Source organism: Crocuta crocuta, unplaced genomic scaffold, assembly GCF_008692635.1.
Source record: "Crocuta crocuta isolate KB4526 unplaced genomic scaffold, BGI_CrCroc_1.0 scaffold550, whole genome shotgun sequence".
NCBI classification, from domain to species: Eukaryota; Metazoa; Chordata; class Mammalia; order Carnivora; family Hyaenidae; genus Crocuta; species Crocuta crocuta.
Window position 1 is genome coordinate 16921 of NW_027529535.1, and position 15788 is coordinate 32708.

A 15788-nucleotide genomic window follows, 5' to 3' on the forward strand; every position below is an offset into this window, starting at 1 on the left:
TATTTGTAGATTCTATGCAGTCCCAATCAACCTTTCAATGACATTTCTTTACAGAAATAGTAAAAGCAATCCTAAAATTTTCACGGAACCACAAAAACTCCTGAATAGCCACAGCAATCCTGAGGAAGAGCAAAGCTGGAGGCATCACACTTACTGACTTCAAACTATACTACAAAGCTATGGTAATCAAAACAGTATTGTACTGCCATAAGAAAATAACCATATAGACCAATGGAAAGGAATTGAGAGGCCAGAAATAAACTCTCACATATAACAGTCAGCCAATATTTGACAAGGGAGTCAAGAATACTCAATGGGGAAAGTATAGCCTTTTCAATAAAGAGGGTTGGGAAAACTGTATATTCAGAAGAATAAAAGTGGGCCCCTTTCTTATACCACTCACAAAAAGTAACTCAAAATGAATTAAAGATATAAAGGTAAGACCTGAAACCATAAAACTCTTAGAAGAAAACATAAAGGAAAGCTCCATAAAGTTACTTTTAACAGTACATTTTTTGGATATGATTTTAAACACAAGCAACAAAAGCAAAATTAGATTAGTGGACTCCATCAAATTAAAAGGGTCTGCATAGCAAAAGAAATGATAAGCAAAAAAGAAAAGGCAACCTATAGAATGGGAGGAAATAACTGCAAACCATCTATCTGACAAAGGGTTAATATCCAAAATATATAAGGACTTTATATAACTCAGCAGCAAAATAAACAATCAGATTAAAAAATAGGCCAAGGACTCAAATAGACACTTTTCCAAATAAGACACACAAATGGTCAACAGGTATATAAAAATATGTGAAATGTCACTAATTATCAGGGAAATGCAAATCAAAATCATGATGCAATATCATCACACACCTGTTAGAATACTGTTTCTCAACAAATGGTGCTGGGAAAACTGGACAGCTACATGAAAAAGAATGGAACTGGACCAATTTCTTACACCATACACAAAAATAAACTCAAAATGGATTAAAGACCTAAATGCGAGACCTGAAACCATAAATATCNTTCTTTGGACTACATCAAAATAAAAACTTCTGTACAACAAAAGAAACAATTAACCAAACAAAAAGACAGCCTACTGAATTGGAGAGGATATTTGCAAATAACATATCCAATAAAGGGTTGGTATCCAAAATACATAAAGAACTTATACACTTCAAACCCAAGAAGCCTCCCAATAATCCAATTAGAAATGGGCAAAAGAGGGGCTCCTGGGTGATTCAGTCAATTGAGCATCTGACTTTGACTCAGGTCATGATCTCATGGTTCGCAAGGCTCTCTGCTGTCAGTGCAGAACCCACTTTGGATCCGGTTTCCCTCTCTCTGCCCCTCCTCCACCTTGTACATGCTCTGTCCGTCTGTCTGTCTCTCTCTCTCAAAAATAAATAATAAACATTAAAAAAGTTTTTTAATGGGCAGAAGCCATGAACAGACATTTCTCCAAAGAAGACATTCAGATGGTCAAAAGACACATGAAAAGATGCTCAACATCACTCATCATCAGGGAAATGCAAATCAACTCCCCAAATCTTACACCTGTAAGAATGTCTAAAATGAAAAACACAAGAAACAACAGTGTTGGTGAGGATGTGGAGAAAAAGGAACCCTCATGCACTGTTGGTGGCAATGCAAACTGGTGCAGCCACTGTGGAAAACAGTATGGAAGTTCCTCAAAAAATTAAAAATAGACTTATCATATGATCCAGTAATTCCACTACTGGGTACTTGACCAAAGAATATGAAAAAACTGATTCAAAAAGACATATGAATCCCTATATTTATTGCAGCACCATTTACCATAGCCAAAATATGGAAGCAGCCCAAGTGTCCATTTATAGATGAATGGATAAAGAAGATGTGAGATATATATATATATATACATATATATATATGATGTGATATATACATGATCTATATCATGGAATATTACTCAGCCATAATAAATAATGAAATCTTGCCATTTGCAACAACATGGATGCATCTAGAGGGTATAATGCTAACTAAGTGAAATAAGTCAGTAAGAGAAAGACATGTACCATATGATTTCACTCACATGTAGAATTTAAGAAACAAAACAAACAACAAAAAGAGACAAATTTAAAAAACAGACTCTTAAATATAGAGGACAAATTGGTGGTTACCAGAGGGGAGGTGAGTAGGGGGATGGGTGAAATAGGTGATGGGGATTAAGAGTACACTTATCGTGATGAGCACTGAGTAATGTATATAGACTTACTGAATCATTGTACTGTGTATTTGAAACTAATTTAACACTGTATGTTAACTATACTGCAATTAAAAACTAAATAAATAGAAGGGAAAACAAGTATTGGCAAGGTTGTGAATAAGAGAAGCCTTGTGCACTATTGGTGGGAATGTAAATTTCCGTGTAAATTGGAAAACAGTATGGACATTTCTTAAATGTTAAGAAAAGAACTACCATGTGATCTAGTAATCATACTTCTCAGTATATATCCAAAGAAAATGAAATAAAAATCTCAAAGAGATATCTGCAGTTCCAGGTTTATTGCAGTATCATGCACAATAGCCAAGATATGGAAACAACCTAACTGTCCATCTACACATGAATACATGAAAAAGATATGATATATAGAAATATCATTCATCCATGGGAAAGAAGGAAATCCTGTCCTTTGCAACAACATGGATGGATCTTGGGGGCATTATGATAAATGAAACATATCAGACAGATAAGACAAATACTATATGATCTTAGTTATATGTGGAATCTAAAAACGCTGAAACAGCAGAATGGTGGCTGTCAGGAGCTGGGGGGAAATGGGGAGGTGGTGGTTGTGGGGTGCAAAGTTCTAGTTAAAATATGAATAAGTTCTGGGGATCAGCATGGTGACTATAGTTAACCACACCATAGTATATACTTGAAAGTTGTGGAAGAAGTAGATTTTAAATATTCTCACCATAAAAAATAAAATAGTAGGGGAGCCTGGCTGGCTCAGTTGGTAAAGCATGTGACTCTTGATCTTGGGGTTGTGGGTTCAAGAGTCACATTGGGAATAGAGATTACTTAAAAATTTTTTTAAGAATAAAAAAACAAGAAATTGTAATAATGTGAGGTCATGGAGGTGTTAACTTACCCCTTTGTATTAATCATTTTGCAAAAGATAACTGTATCAAATCATAACATTGCATACCTTAAACACACACAATGTCATCTATCAGATATATCTCAATAAAGCTGGGGGAAAAAGTGCGCAAAAAGAGAAAACCTCCTCATGGCACTACTTGAATACTTAGTATCGGAGAAGAGAATGAATGACTTAAACATGCCCAGACAGAAAAAAAAGTCTCTTGGAAGAAGAGCAGATCTTGTGTCTCTAGAATCACAGCCAAAGTAACCATTCTTATAAATTCTCAATAAACACACTTGGATGAAAGTGAACATTAGTTTTAGTTAGGTAAACTAGTTTTAGTTAGTTTTAGTTTAGCTAGGCAACTGTGTAGTCTTCCGCCACCTTTGTATTCTTCTCTCCTCCACTCCCAACCCATGTCTGTATTAAACAACTCAATTGCAAAGCAAGGGTATTCTCCTTTATGTTCCCGAAGTGGAAACATTACTTTGAGACTGAGTCTACCAATTTTTAAAAAATATTTATTGTTGAGAGAGAGAGAGCGAGCGAGCAGGGAAGGAGCAGAGAGAGGAGCAGAGAGAGAATCTGAAGCAGGCTCCAGGCTCCGAGCTGTCAGCACAGAGCTGGATGTGGCTTGAACTTAGAAACTGTGAGATCATGACCTGAGCCAAAGTCAGACGCCCAACCAACTGAGCCACCCAGGTGCCCCAGAGGCTACCAATTTTTAAATAACCACAGACTTTCCTTAGTTGTACTTGAATTGTGGATTCCTTTTAACCTACTTCAGTATATGGGGTCTCTCAGTACACCATACATTTTTGGCAAATATGACTATTTTAACAATTAACTTTTAACTATTGTATATATAATCAAAAAGTCCTCTCCTTCATTTATTTTTCTGTGGCTGGGATCAAGGAAACAATATCTTGAACACTGAAAGCAGAAATATTATTTTAATATTTGAACAGAGAAAGGAAAACTATGTGTCATGAGCTGGCATCTATATTATTATCATAGATGCTAGAAAATGAATTCTTTTTTGGTGGTTTTCAGACACCAGTGTTTAATGGTAGCTTTATTACAAGCTATCTCTGTGTACATAAAGGAAATAATATATTTAAACAAGTAGAAATAAATGTGCATGATTCACTAGCACAGTTAACTCAAGATTTTCCAGCCTTATAACCACAACTGATAGGAAGATTTATCACCACAGCTGCCTGTGTTAAACTTCTTTTCCTGCAGTGGAAGGAATCAAATTTCTTCTTGGAGATTAGTCAGTTGTGGGGGTGTCACCAACTGAAAAATGCTTCTGTTACGAATGAGGTGCACTCCTCTGTTGGTGTCTTCCAGTTCTGATTTCATTTCTTTTTGTGTCTTCCACTTACATACAGACAAATTTTAATGATTCCATGGTCAAGTTTTCTTTAGTTGTTATTCAAGCCTCAAACTTTAGGTTGTTTTGTTTGATGGTAGTGTGGTAATTTCCCAAGGAAGGATGGGATGAAATGACATTTTGGCACGTGGTCACAAATATGAAATCTAAGCAGATGAGAAATTCCACACGGGAGTGAATGTGGTAGGGGAACTAAAATTTCTTGGATGGCTATAAATGTGCCAAGCACTGTGCTAGGCTCTTTATTGAAAGTATCACATTTCAGTTTTGAGGAAATCCTGCAAGGGATTAGGTGATATTCCCATTTCATATATGAGAAAATTGACTTTTTCAAGATTGTACAGCTTACTAGTAACTAACTGAGCAGGTCTGAGAAACCAGCTACTAATTACTTGAAATCTCCTGTTTTCTTTTCCCACTTGACTGTGTAGCCTATAAAGTCTAGAAGAATACAGTTGGACAAAGCATTGTTATAACTATATGATTTTTATACATTTAAAAAATAACAAATTTATTGAGAAATAATTCACATATCATACAGTTCACTGTTTTAAATTGTACCATTTAATGGTTTTTAGTATTTTCACAGGCTTCTGCAACTATCACCACAGTCTATTTTACTATATTTTCATCACCTCAAAAAGAAACCCTGCACATTCAACTATCACTCCCATATCACCAATACTCCCTCCAGTCCTAAACTGCTGCTAATCTACTTTCTGTTTCTATAGATTTGCCAATTATGGGCACTTCCTATAAATGGAATCATATATTTTCGGTCCATTTGTGACTGGCTTCTTTCACTTATGATAATGTTTTCAAGGTTCATCCATGTTGTAGCCTAGATCAGTACTTCATTCCCTTTTATGGCTGAATGATAGTCAATTGAATGGATATACCACTATTGATTTACCTACAATGTATAGAGATTTCATGTTATGTCTAAATACGACAATTCTAAAGCTTAAAGGGTCATCAATGGTTCATTTGTTATATTACCTATCTAAATCATACAAAATTGACTGGGTCTGTCCCACATTTTTCTAGAGGCTTCTGGAAACATGCATACCCTAACTTAGGTAGGCCCACCTCATAATTTCTGGTAACCATTGTCTTTGTGAAGTCATTTCAATTAACCAGATTTTGCATAGACCTATGTGGAGACGGGGGAGCTATACATATTAAGTTTTTGTCAATTGAAGACAGGCGATAGAACTGACCAAAGAGCGAGATTTCAGCAAATCTATCATACGTTTGGTTTATTTCATGTCAATATTACTAGTTTGGCTTTCACTGAATTGACTGGCTATTTTAGCAGCATGTAGATAGTTTAGTATATTAGGATGTGTTTAAAACAACAGCTGAAAAAACTGGATAAAAAACAAAAGGAATTCAAGGGATTCANTATATATGCAAAGATAAAACTGCTTTGATGGCACCTGGGTGGCTCAGTCAGGTAACCTTCCGACTCTTGGTTTCAGCTCAGGTCATAATCTCACAGCTCATGAGTTTGAGCCCCACACTGGGCTCTGCACTGTCAGAGCCTATTTGGCATTCTCTCTCTCTCCCTCTCTGTCTGTCCCTCTCCCACTCGTGCTTTCTCTCAAAATAAACTTTTTTTTAATTGCTTCGTCTTTCTGCCAAAGTTTTAGTCAATCACCCAATTATGCCATTTTATGAAAGTAACAGGCCTATCTAACTGTATGTTTGGCTGAATTGACCAGAAATATTGACATAATATAACCTAGTTTAAATACCTTTCTTCAGGATTCAGTAGTCTAAACAACTTTATTAGCCTTTCTTGCCTTTTTAGGTTCTAAGATGAGAAGAGAGAGGGGCCCTCGTTCCAGCAATTGTACAAATGTACAGTAGAGTCTAACACATTGGTACAAACCCTCCAAAGTTATGGCTAGAATGGAACAAAGAACTCAGTATTTATCTTGATAAATGGCAGAATATATGTACTTTGGGAAAACACTTTAAGCCGTAAANAAAATATTTCCCAGAGAAAAAGTAGTATTGGGGAGAACCACTATAGGAGGCCATTGCAAGAAGTTCTTCATGGTATGAACTGCAATTTTTTTGTCACTCATATTTTCTTGGAACTTGTCACATAAGATGAATGGAATTAATACACAAGACAGGGCTTATGCAACCATAATCTAAGAATTCTTCCTCAGATCTCATTTTATATGCAGCTGCCCTTTTGAACTAATGTGTAACAGACCTTCAAATTCCATGTTAACATGATCCCATCTCATGATAAGAATTATCTTTCATAATGAAAATAACATCATTTTAGAAGGACCATTTCATAAATTATTCTTGTTTGTGGTTACAATTTCTTTTTTTTAATGTTTATTTATTTTTGAGACAGAGAGAGACAGAGCACGAGCTGGGGAGGGGCAGAGAGAGAGGGAGACACAGAACCTGATATAGGTTCCAGGCTCTTAGCTGTCAGCACAGAGCCCAATGTGGGGCTTGAACCCATGTACCATGAGATCATGACCTGAGTTGCAGTCGAATGTCTAACCGACTGAGCCACCCAGGGGCCCCTCTGGTTACAATTTCTTAACATATTTTACATATAATAAATATTAATAAATGTTTTCTCAAACATCATTTTTATAAATATTAAATTTTTATCACATCAATTTTGCATAAAAAGAATAACCTGAAATTATTTTTTCCCTTCTCTTGTTTCTTTGCCTTCTCTTCCATGGTGTGCTTTAGCAACCCTTCTGGTCATTTTTGTTCCCAATCCTCATACACATTTATGAGCTTAGCAATTCTGTTCTCCCTGAGAGTCATGGCCAAGATTATGATTTCTTTTGTCCTTTGTCCCATGAGGTCTCATATACACTTACATAACTTACCTAATTTCATTCATTGTTGTCTTAGGCAGCTAGGTTCCCATAATTTCTGATATGCCACATTCACAACGTATCTGAAACTAGGTCTCTTCCTTCCGACGTTGTTCCATTCCTTTCCCTCAACACTAATCCAGTTTTGAGTGAATGCTATCTTTCCTGACCAATCTTTCTCAATCTTTACCCTAATTCCCTTTGTGAATTTTGTCCAGGTCTTTCCCAAATCTATTGTGGAAAATCTCCACTCCAAAGAATGTTAGGTATAAAGAGGGGGCAGTATCAAGAATGACTCTTAGGTGTTAGGGCTAAAGTTAGTGATGTCATACTGAGGGAGGGAATAGGTAGTCAAATGTTTTTTGATTGAGTCAACATGTTTGCTTGGAGTTCTGGAGACAGGCCAAAACTACTGATAAAAATTTGGAAGGAATGACAAGGGAAGAGGATTCAACGACAGAATTTTGGCAAACATTAACATTTACGGGCTAGGCAGAGGAATTGCTTCAGAAAATAGAATGAGTAAAAAGATGGCTTCAGACATGGGAGGAATGTTTTCACCTTTTCAGTGAAGCTTCTCCTGAAAACTTATTTCAAGTTTGCAACTCCCTCCATGGCATTCTTGTCATTTGGAAAGAAAGTTTCAAAGAAATATAGAAATAAAATGTCAGATTGCTGTGAAGTTTGGATTAAAGGCAGGTGATGGAGTGGAAACAGCTAATGTACTTCTCTTGGCTATAAAATGGAAGAAAATACAGGATTTTGTTACAGGGATATATAGCAGACATTTTTAAGATGGAAGAGACTGGAGAATATTCATGATCTGAGGAACAAAAGTCAATAGATTTAAGGCTTATCAGAATATGGCGAATTGACGAAAGAAGGTCAGGAGACAAAAGCAATTGGAACTCAAAATCTAGATCGATCTATCTATCTATCTATCTATCTATCTATCTATCTATCTATCTATCTATCTTTCAGGAGGTAGGTGGCTGAAAGGTGTTCTCTTTCACTGAGGAAAGTGTGGAGGTGAAAAGGATATTTGCTGATACAGAAATTTTGTGGTTATGAGGATAGAAAGTATGGGGACCTCTGCTTGAAGGTCTTTGATTTTTATGAAAACAAAGAGGTTTTGAGGATAAGGGTTTTGAGAAAAAGTGGGGGAGAAGTTGATCAGGCTAGGCCCATGGGGGTTCTCAAACTTGAGCTGGCATCACAATCACCTGGAGGGCTTGTTAAACTAGAGACTATGAGACCCCACCCCCAGAGTTTTTGATTCAGCAGGTCTGAGGCAGGGCCCAAGAAATACCATTTCTAGCAAGTTTCCAGGTAATGCTAATGCTGCTGGTCAGGAGACCACATCTTAAGATGCACTGGCTTAGGGATATAGAGAACAAGCATCAGAAAATGTAGACAGCTCANGGAGAATTAGAGAACCAGTGGGTTGATTTGCTGGAAGTGTGCTGAGCTGCAAATATGTAGGGCAAACAAATTAAATGAAATGCAAATGACAGCAGATTAAATGAAATGCCAGCACCTAGTGCTAATGCTAGCACTCAATAGATGGTAGCTGCATCACCAAAAAGACAAGAGATAGCAAGTGTTGGCAAGGATGCAGAGAAAAGGGAATCCTTGTGTACTGCTGATGGGAATGCAAACTGGTAGAGCCATTGTGGAAAACAATATGGAGGTTCCTCAAAAAGTTAAAGTGGGGATCGCCTGGGTGGCTCAGTCGGTTAAGTGTCCGACTTCGGCTCAGGTCATGATCTCACAGTCTGTGAGATTGAGCCCCGCATCTGGCTCTGTGCTGACAGCTCGGAGCCTGGAGCCTGCTTCTGTGTCTCCCTCTTCAGATTCTGTGTCTCCCTCTCTCTCTGCCCCTTTCCTGTTCTCTCTCTCTTCTCTCAAAAATATTTAAATTTTTTTTTTTTTAATTAAAAATGGAACTACCATATGACCATGCAATCCCACTTCTGGATATATATCCAAAGAAAATGAAAACAGGATATGGAAGACATAGCTGTACTCCCATGTTTATTAGAGCATTATTCACTATAGCCAAGATATGGAAACAACCTAAGTGTCCATCAATGGATGAATGAATAAAGATGAATGGATAAAGATGCAATCATACTGCAATATATAAGTCTATCAAATGAATGCATTGTATACCTAAAATTTACACAATGTTATGTATCAATTATATCTCAGTAAATATGTAAGATTAAATAAGTAAATGAATGATAGATTGGATAGATAGATACATAGATAGATATACAATGGAATATTATTGAGCCATAAGAAAGAAGGAAATCCTGCCATTTGCAACAACATGGATGAATCTTGAGGGCATTAAGCTAAGTGAAATAAGTCATACAAAGAAAAACAAATACTGCGTGATCTCACTTACATGGGGAATCTACAAAAGCAAAACTCGTAGAAACAGAGAGTAGAATAGTGGTTACCAGGGGATGAGGGAAGGTGGGGGAAATGGGGAAGATGTTGGTCAGTGTACAAATTTCCAGTTAGAAGGTGAATAAGTTCTGGGGATGTAATGTGAAGCATTGTAATTATAGTTAACAACACTGTACTATATGTTTGAAAGTTGCTAAAAGAGTAGATCTTAAATGTTCTTACCACAAAGAAGAAATGGTAATGATATGATGTAATGGAGGTGTTAGTTTACACTGCAATGGTAATCATATAGCTATATATAAGTGTATCAAGTCAATTCATTGTACACGTTAAACCTACAAAATGTTATGTCAATTATATCTCAGTAAAGCTGGAAAGATAGATAGATAGATAGATAGATAGATAGATAGATAGATAGATAGAAAGTAGCTGCTTCCCCATGCCCATGCGATGCTTTTGCCAGACTCTGCTGCCCCCTATAGGACTGGCTTCATGGTTGACACAACCTACTCCTGCCTTTTCTTCACTGAAATCATATCAGGCAAGCCCTCAATTCTCCTGGTAGATAGATGACTCCCCAGATATTGTGATATACATTATTGTATTTCAGTTTACCCCACTCATGCACAAAAGCTTCCATATTAAACTAAGTAGGTGACTGTTGCCTTCTGAATGCCCCCAGCCTCTTAACTGTCCCTGTCTAATGTCTACTAAAGGTTGTTGCCTTGTGGTTAAATTATGTACACGTTTTGTTCTATGTTGTCAATTTCAGGAATTATGTCTCACATGTAAACACTCAAGTCATGCAGTATAGGGGCTTCTCCCTGCTTCTAGTCCCACCATTGAGTCAGCTCTCCCGAGAAACATACCAATGGCAGAGGCAATCCCTCAAACTAGACTGTATTTGAATAGCCAATGAAACCACACCACACAGAGAGCACTTGTCAGGTCACATGTTTTAACTGTTGCCATGCTGTATGAACAAATACCCTCATATCTTATTACATGTTATAAGAGGGTATATAACATTCTCATATAACATAAGTGTATGTTATATTCTATATGTTAGCCTGAACTTAGCCCATGGCAGCACCTTTCTCCCAAATCACATTGTTCAACGGATACAGGGACACGCTAATCTTCTCTGTAGTGTCCCACTTTTAATATAGGTCCTGCTAGCCTGAGCACAAACTACAGTTCATGCATAGGGGGCTGGCTATTTCCTTTAAATCTAAAGACAAAACCACTTTCCCCCCACAACCAATCTTCCTTATGATTCATTCTATTCACAAAGCCCCTCAAATTCCATCAGTAAAGTGACTTTCTCATAAGCAGAATCTTAGCAGTCAAGGCCCCTCACACTTTACTATGTACACAGTGGCTATTCACAATATCTATTATGTGTGAGATTGTGCATTAACAATAATTGAAGACCAAAGAACACCTTTGAAGGGCTGCTTTAACAACTTCCAATTATTAACTTGGAAAAAGATGTCCAGGACAACATGGAGAAATTTAAAGATTTCTGTAGAGAACAAAGAAGAGCATTCAGTTAATTTCTAAACAACACGCATATAGTCTTATGGACACTGTATATTCTAGGGGCAGCTGTCACTGAGATCACACCTGCCACTTAGTGCCTGCAGGGACTGCCCTCCAAATAACCCTGGGTAGGTGGCTATGCCTCTAATTATACCCTGTGAACTAGAGTCCCAGAAATCACACTATGAAAAGCCCCTCCTCAAATTACACCATTTACAGATGCAATGGAACCTGTTACAGTTTTGTTCTAAGTAAGCCCAAGAAGGCCACTTTAACTGAGACAGTTTGTAATTGAGGTCATCTCCTCAGGAATTTGCTATGGAGTTGCTACAGGGGATCATTTTCCCAGCACTGAACTGAATTTTGCTCTTGTAACTTGAGTTGAGGCACATAAGGCAGCTGGTGGTATACCAAAAGGAAGGGAAAGCATGCTCAACAGAATAAAAGCAGCTGTGGGGTTCCAAAACATGGAGTCTACAACATCTGGCACTGGCTGGACTTTCACATTACCTGGAAATTTTCCAGGCTGCTGTCTTCTGATTTCATGGTCACCAGTGCTGAGCCTCACGGAAATGTTTCCTCCAATCTTTAAAACCAGCAATTCCCATTCATATACAGGGTAGTTGATTACAGCTGGAAACAGCTTCTTCAAGATGTACACACATAGGCTAAAGTCTCCAGAGATCCCCTTACAAAAAGATTGCCAATGCTTCCCTGTTGGAGACATGTGTCTCTACTTTGTAGACAAGACAGTTTACTGTGGGTTAGGTTTTGAAAACCAAAGCAAAATCTATAGCTGCTGGAATGCCTTGGTCATGACAAAGGTTCTACTCTTCGTAGGGAGGTTTGTCAAGTGAAAGGTCAGGATGGATACATTAAAAATTAATTTGTAAATGCCCTTGATGGGGAGAGGGGTTAGGAGAGTGGCTACCATTTTGAAAACATGGGATAAAGCAAAATAAACTATCAGAATAGTTACATAGCCCTATAACTCTATATANAGACACAGAGAGACAGAGTCTATACATAGAGGCTGTAACTATATAGTCTCTGCCCATTTGGTCACTTTCAGCAAGGAATGTACCCTCTAATACCACCTGACCAAAGTTATCTACTTCTATAAGTTAGCCTGTAGTAGATGGTTCTGGAGAATTCCTGTAACTGCACCTGTAGTGTGGTATAGTTATAAGGCTAATCCTGCATGAACAATGTAACTCTGAAGAGTAGTAAACTAATGGTCATCTTCTCCTGATGGAGGAAGAAAAGTATGTTCATAGTAAGTTATATTTTCCCCTCATTGTGGACATTAATTTTATGTAATCTTCACAAAATAAGATACTACTTAAGAGGAGATTACTGGGCTCATTTATAAGTTCCCAATGCAGAGGTGCCTGGCTGGTTCAGTCAGTAGAGGATGAGACTCTTGATCTCAGGATTGTGGGATCAAGCCTCATACTGGGTGTACACATTATTTAAAACTAAAATCTTAAAATAAAATAACACAAGTTTCTGGGACACCTGGGTGGCTCAGTCAGTTAAGCATCCGACTCTTGATTTCAGCTCAGGTCATGATCACACAGCTCGTGAGTTCAAGACCCATGTCAGGCTCTTCACTGGCAGTGAGGAGCCTGCTTGGGATTCTCTGTCCCCCTGTCCCTCTCTGCCCCTCCCCCACATGTCCTTTCTCTCTGTCTCTCTCTTTCTCTCTCTCCCTTTCTCTGTCAAAGATAAACAAACATTTTTTAAAAACACATACAAGTTCCCAATGTAATCACACTGAAAGAAGGGCTACCATCTTCAGGTCTTTTCCCCTCAAGTTCTTATTTTTAGCCAACTTGAAACCAATTCTTCCTTGTTTCCTAGCCCCTATTCTGCTACACTACTCCAGTCTGATACCCTGTGTAACCTTTCTGACTTTCTCATAGCCTAGATTTAGCTAGCATTATGCTTATTGGTTTATCATCTCTTCAGAGTAATAATCTGATACACTTTGTACAGACTGCAGATGGCAAATGAGTTACACCTCATTTGTTAACTCTGATCAATTGCTAACAGCCATCTAGAGTATTATTTTGAAAAGACTTAAGAAGTCACATTCAAGCACAGTGGGATAAAATGCAGTGATTGGTTAATGATATATGCAATGGAAATAAGGTATTTGCCACATATTGCCATCCTTGAAAAAGATTAATTAGTTCCTGGTACCAATCCACCAATTCTTCTTACTCTCTTTGGCTCCTTTCATGGTTCATCTCTCCAGTGTGGCTCCTTTGATACACTCCCCCTGCCTGCCAGACACAGGCCCATGAGATATCCATATTCCATAAACATCCCACCCAGGGTGCTTGGTGGGCCTCTTGGATCCTTTATTGGAGCAAAGTCTAAACCTTTAGAATTGATACAAACCCCTGTGCACCACATCATTTCTCTTGCTGCTCATTAAATACATTTTCTTTTAATCTTGCTCCACAAACACACTTTTGATAGACCTCCCATGCATAAAACTTAATTCATTCTGATTTTCAGTTCATGATACTTTATCATCACTAGTGAATATATTTTCATTTATTTATCTATTTATATATCTACTTGTAATTGAACACCATAAACCTACCACCCCCAAACAAGAACTAGAATATTAATAGTAATCTATACCTACCTATGCTCTTCTCCTTATCTGTTTCACCAAAGGTAACCCACTCAGGCCCACCACTGGCCCAAGCACTACAGCTTTTATCTGAATTAGAAAAAAGATACTCATTACCTAGGTTCATGTTTTAGTTAGCATGTTATTTATTTATGAAAATTTCAAAGTTTTAAATACAGTTATTGGAAAATCAAATTCTTTCTGATATAAAATTTTATTTGTAAAATAAATAAGATCTGACTTGCTTTCATGAAATGGAATATGGTATGAAAATTTGAAAGCTTATTTGTTCCAATATCTTGTTTTCAATAGAAATAGTTGACAGAGTTTATAATATTTCTTATAATACTGTATTTCTTAAGTAATTTTTTGGTAATCACTATGCCCAACATGTAGCTTGAATTCATGACCCTGAGAACAAGAGTCACATATTCTACCAATAGAGCCTTACGTAATTTTTGATAAATGTTAATTTTGAGGTGCTAATATTCTTCATGGATGACCAATATTGAAAAAAATTATATATATCTAGAGAGCCACAAAAATATTTGAAAATGTGTCAGTCATACTAGATATTACAATACAATATATGAGAGTTAATTTCTTACACAATGATCTTCAAGGAATATCACATTTCTTACAATCTTCATTGGTCAGTTTCGACCATAACATTTTAGATAATTTCACTAGTTCACAGTCTTCATAATTTATCAAATTACTGGTCTACCAGATAATTGAAAAGGCCATGATATAAGTATATTATTGTACATCTTTGCTGTAAAATTTTTTAATGTTTATTTTTGAGAGAGAGAAAGCAAGAGACTGAGCAGGGGAAGGGTAGAGAGAGAGGTAGACATAGAATCTAAAGCAGACTCCAGGCTCTGAGCTGTCAGCACAGAGCCTGACGCAAGACTTGAACTCACAACCATGAGATTATGACCTGAGCTGAAGCTGGATGCCTAACTGACTAGCCCACCCAGGCACCCTAAGTACATCTTTGTTTTATTATTTTTTTAAAATTTTATTTATTTTTGAGAGAGAGATGGAGACAGCATGATCAGGGGAGGGTCAGAGAGAGAAGGAGACACAGGATCTGAAGATAGGCTCCAGGCTCTGAGCTAGCTGTCAGCACAGAGCCCGACGCGGGGCTTGAACCCACTAACGGTGAGATCATGACCTGAGCCGAAGTCAGACGCTCAACCGACTGAGCCACCCAGGCACCCCGGTACATCTTTGTTTTAAAGATGCTATTTTGGGGTACCTGGGTGGCTCAGTTGGTTAAACTTCTGACTCTTGGTTTTGGCTCAGGTCATGATTTCGCAGTTCGCGAGTTCCAGCCCCGTGTTGGGCTCTGTGCTGTTAGCACTGGAACCTGCTTGGGATTCTCTCTCTCCCACTCTCTGCCCCTTCCCCATTCTCATATATGCACTTTTTTTCTCTCTCCCTCTCTTTCAAATAAATTTTAAAAATTAAAGATACTATTTTGTGTTCAATTTAGAAAAACATAAAAAGATTTTGACATTTTGCTTTTGTATTAAAAAGAATTGAGTGCAAGCGGGAAAGGAACATAGAGGGAGGGAGACATAGAATCCAAAGCGGACTCCAGGCTCTGAGCTGTCAATACAGAGCCCGATGCGGGGCTGGAACTCACAAACTGCAAGATTATGACCTGGGCCAAGGTAGTATGCTGAACTGACTGAGCTACCCAGGCACCACTTTACTTTTGTATTTTTAAATAGGCTGATCGTGGAATTTGTGGACAAAATGAGGCTTGTTGCTTCTTTTTTTGGTAT